Source organism: Notothenia coriiceps, unplaced genomic scaffold, assembly GCF_000735185.1.
Source record: "Notothenia coriiceps isolate Sejong01 unplaced genomic scaffold, NC01 NC01_scaffold00033656, whole genome shotgun sequence".
NCBI lineage: Eukaryota > Metazoa > Chordata > Actinopteri > Perciformes > Nototheniidae > Notothenia > Notothenia coriiceps.
In genome coordinates this window covers 1076-6224 of record NW_011366357.1, presented here as the reverse complement: position 1 = coordinate 6224, position 5149 = coordinate 1076, and the positions used below count along the sequence as shown (strand labels likewise).

At 38.0% G+C, this 5149-nt stretch overlaps 1 long non-coding RNA gene across 2 annotated transcripts; it reads left to right on the top strand.

The window, feature by feature from the left end:
- Positions 1-1017: 1017 nt before the first annotated feature.
- On the top strand, positions 1018-4120 carry LOC104961686 (uncharacterized). 2 transcript variants are annotated; one of them, XR_800123.1, is made up of 4 exons: positions 1018-1201; positions 2834-2941; positions 3607-3663; positions 4076-4120. It is a non-coding gene; the product is annotated as an uncharacterized lncRNA (long non-coding RNA). The 2 variants fall into 2 exon arrangements; XR_800124.1 differs by having other exon boundaries at positions 1023-1201; positions 3610-3663.
- The last annotated feature ends 1029 nt before the right edge of the window (positions 4121-5149 follow it).

Sequence of the window (5149 nt, the reverse complement as noted above, 5' to 3'; positions counted from 1 at the left end):
ATTTATCGAGCTCAGAAAAGTTATCAAGTCCATTTTTATTTATCGTACGAAAAGTCAATTTATCGATTATCGCGACAGGCCTAACTGCAAGTGTGAAACGCAGAGAAAAATCCTACTGCTGGTGACTAAGGCTTTATTTTCCCACTGGCAACATTGGAAAAAAATAACCTTTCCAATTTTCATTTCCAACACTTTTTTACACTAAACACTCACAAAAACCACCTGTCACAAAAGAGATTCATACTGAAAAGCATTTCTTATATTATGAAACGGACAATACTACATCATATACAAAAGTGCAAGAGCCCTCTGAACGTAGCCCTCTGAACGTAGCCCTCTGAACGTAGCCCTCCGTGAAGGCTTTTCCTGTGTAAAAAAATCTCCACCATGTTCAGCTTAAAGATGACATGGTTTCTTCTTTGCTTCATCCTTCCAAGTTTCATCAATCCTGCTGACAAAAAAAGAACCACAAGCAAAACAATAAGGAGTAGTGTTTCAATTAGTTTACCCTTTGCAATTTTTAAACGATAATAACAATTAAAAAAAGTATGTTTTGTGCTGTATTAAGACGTGAAATGTGAACATGGAGCTCAGAACAGTCACCATCAAACCATGCTAGTCTTTCTCTGTTGATGTTGTAGCTGTTATATCATGAGCGGACACGATGGGTTTCATTTGTCCCCGCTGTGGTGTGACTCGCACGGAAAGCCTTTTGTGCTAACCTGAGCTAATTATGCTAGCGACGTTCCACTAAAAGTGTTTAGGGCACAAGTTTTACTTTGAGCTTTAGTTCCCCATCACTTTCGTTTTTTGTTGCAGGACAAGTTTGAACATGTTTTCTTTCCAGAAAAGATTCAAATGAAATCCACAGTGACTGACCTCTTATATCCTCCTCTGTCCTGTTTCATCACACACACACACACACACACACACACACACACACACACACACACACACACACACACACACACACACACACACACACACACACACACACACACACACACACACACACACACACAGCTCCCAGAGTCCTCTGTCCTTCTGTCCCCTTGTTGATGCTGCATTATATTGTCTATCTGTCTGAGTAAATAACAACTGTCTGATGAACTGAGCGACACTTACAACCTGAGCTTCCCCTCCTCTCTCTCTTGCTGTGCGTTGTGGGTGTGGTCTTCTTCAGAGTTTTGAAATCTTATCGGTATGTACAGCTAATCAGAGATCAGCCTGCAGCCGTGATGTAGTCTTGTTGTCACGTCAACCACCAACTTTTCTTTCCCAATTTTGATCTTCTTTGGTTTCAGCTCCTTGTTTGTTTATTTCATTATCTCCATTCTGCATGCGTTTCTACCCAAGGTGTTGTCTCAGTGCAGTATTTTTACGTTTAGGGTTGCCTCCTTGTGTGCTTTGGGTCATCGATCTTAAGATTGCGAGTTAAGACTCAAACGGGCAATTTGAATGTGTAACTAAGTCCACTACGCACTAAACTCAAAATACGGTTTACTCAAAACGTTTTTTTTATCAGAACACTATACATACAGCAAGCATTAAATCATAAGAAAAGTGAAATATTCCTACAACAATTATTCATATTTGTTTATATACTTATATCTTAAGTAGGAAGGCATTTTTACTTGTACTAACTTGAATTAAATAGAAAAATGTAATGTGCACGGAACATGTTATTTCATTAAATGCAATCAGTGTTTAATAATGTATCATATCGATAGCCTTCTTTTATAGGTTAACTTCATTTGAGTTTTTCAAAAACAAAACTGGGATGTAGACACCTGAATAAACACACATATATTTCCTGGCTGATGTACAGTGTGTGGCAAACCTGTTATTACTTAAACATCCAAAGCCTGACGTTGAGCTCAAAAGTATAGGCATCAAAATACCAAAAGTAATATTATTCGTAATACAGATTGGCCCATTTCAGAATAATGTACAATATGTGTTTTGATTATAATTTTGTATGTGTTTAATCACAGCTGGTAAAGGTGCAGCTAGTTTGAATGACTTTGTATACTGCAGGGTAGCTTGTGAATTTACTCCAGGTGGAACTAAAGTCTGATTTAACACTTGATTATATTTCACATCATTACTCTTAAGTCTGCAAAGTAACTTAAGGTATTACATCAATAAAGTGGAGTAAAAGTATGTAATTGACCTCTGAATTATAGTGGGGGTGCAGTACAAAGTAGTACAATTTCCTGAAACGTGTACTTGAGTAAATGTGCTTAGTTACTTTACATAACTCTATGAATTAAAAAGTAAAGAAAAGATGGTATTGCGCTTGAAAATGTAAAGATAACCAGAGCCATTCAATTGGGAACATATTGTCATTAGCACCATGACCGCTTGTTTTGTTTTTTATATGAACACATGCTCATCAATGATGTGGCACCTAAAGTATAAGAATATAAATGGATGTCTGTGTGCGTTGATTGAGGCCTCATCAAGATTATTGGTGGTTCTCCGAGACGAAGCAAGACCGACGGCTGTTAATTTTGGTCCAATCAGAGTCCAAATGAGTTTGTAGGCATGCCTACTGTTTCCTGGCTCTGTAACTAAATGATAAACAGAGGATTGTCGCAAAACAATCCAAACTTTCTCCATTTGCTGTACATTTTGAAGCTTGTCCCACATACTATTCACAGTTCCTCATTTCAACACGTCCATCCTTTTTGTTTTAGTGCGCTCTGTCAGTCAGTTGAGCATGCATCACTGTTCACGTCTCACTCTGTTCTGTGTGTTTCTGTGGGGAAGGTGGGTGCTTTGATTCCCCTCACATGGTATTGATGTTCATCTGTGTGTCTGTGTGTTCCAGTGATGAAGAGAAGAGTGCTTCTCCAGAGAAATACTCAGTAGGGGAGTGTGTGGATTCGGAGAGAACGGGTGTCAACAGCTCAGCCGCAGCCAGCTGTCCCAAAACAGGGTCAGAACCAACACTACATGCTCCCTAAACATGAGTTTTCAGTGTCTAACAAAGTTTGATGCTGTCACACCTTATATTCCCTGTAACTGTATCCATCATATTGACACCCTAATTCAGCTAGCAGCATTGTTCAGTCCATTTTAAAACATGATTGGAAATCAAATAAAAGCACAATCAAAGTAGAACAATTAATTGGGAAGTGCAATATTGTAGGAAAGCACGTAGTAGGTAGAAAAGCAAAAAGTGCTTAAATGTTAAGTTATTTTATGTACTTGTGATCATTGATCTGCATCAATGCTTCAGTTTTTTTTAGTGAAATGATTCATAGATTATGAACAAAACATTGTAAAGGTCCAAACTCCACACATAAGGACACAGGCTTTGTCCACAGAAACACAGCACCTACAGCAGAGTTGGCCATCGCAATAAAAAAAATCTTAAATTTGCATCATTTAGTAAAAGTCCTGTAATTAGTTGTTTTGTAGATCCTGTGACATTCAAGCGGGCATGTTCTATATTAAGAGTTTAAGAGCAGCTCCTGCATCTCGTTTTAATAAATCTATTTGGACTGCTTTTGATATGGTTCTATCACTAGGTATATGACTGGACTAAAATCATGTTATATGATTCTTAACTTTTCGCTCTCCTCCTGTGTTCCCTGTAAGCAGTGAGAAGCTACCCAACGGTCCTCTGGAGGAAATGTCGGCCAGCGAGGAGGCCAAGTAAGTCTGACTGCTTTCTACTGTCTGTACCATTCTAACAAGGAACCACTCAAAAGTACTTGCAAGGATTCATTTATAAATAAGATTTAAATCATGATTAAACTTTAAATCATGATGCATCACACTTTATAACTAGCTTAAAATACAAAATGTAAACCTCTTTTTCAACGTGTTACATTTTACATGTTGATCCTTTGAACCAGGGGTGGGGAACCTTTTTCCTCTAAAGGGCCATTTCAAGTTTTACAGCATCCTCCGAGGGCCGTACAAATTATTGAACTCAACCTCTGCTAAAAGAAAACTAAAATCACAGCGCATTGATTTTGCCTTTTTTTCATGCTGTGCAAAGAAAAAGCAACCTCTTAATCCAGATATCTTTCTGTTTTCATTGTTTTTATGTTATGCTTTGGAGGGAGTGTAAAAGGCGTAAGGACCAAAATGCAGACACTCATAGCAGGTACCTTGAATTCCAGGAATTGAATGAAAACTTAAATGCAACAAACTGAGGAACACTGGATACTAAACTGCACGATGAGTGAACACAACAGAAACACAACACAACAGAAACACAACACAACACAACACAGCAGAACCAGGTGAACATCACAGACGAATCTGACATAAAGTGAAATGTTTGCCAGTTCAAAACACTGTCATTTAAAAAAAAAAAAAAAGTGACACCGACGGTGTCGTTTAATATTGAAGACGTGAGATATACCACGTGATGACACGTTATGCTCGTGTTGTGTTCAAGGAACCTCACCTTGGCCAGGAAAAATTTAATTCTATTGCGGTCTAGATTTCTTAATTTTTTTTATTGCAGTTGATTTCTTTTTTGTGTTTATACATTAATATATAAACACACAAATGGTCTCGCGGACCGTATACGGCCCGGAGGTTTCCCACCCCTGCTTTAAACTCTAATTTAAAATGTGATCCGGTATTGACTTAAAACTCAACATTTTGGAGGTTAAACTTAAAATATTGCTTTTTAGATCTCACAAAATAAATTCCTTGAACAAAGTTTAAGATATACTCAACCAAATTGAGTATTATTTAACTTTTTGATACCATAGCTTTATCAACAACTAATAATTATAACAAAATCTGGAGTCGCATTGCTTTTATCTGTGTAAATATCCTTTTCTTTTTTAAATCGGATGTTTATGAGCTGCTGGGGTTTTGCAACAGTTGCTGTAAATATACAAAAAAATAGCTGGTTCGTCAGGATCGATGCAGACTCCCTGTTGGAGGGTTTCACAACTCCTACTTCCACTAGTTGGTTTGGAAAAAGAGCTTAAAGAGGCTAAGGGTTTAGACATCTCTGAGCGGTTGACCAATCACAACAGAGCCGGCCAGCTAACCAATCAGAGCAGACTGGGCTGGTTTCAGACAGAGGGTGAAAATAGGTGCTGCAGCACAGGCAGTATGAGACAAATAAAGAGCTTTTTGAACATTTAAAGCATGGAGACATGTCCCAGTAGAG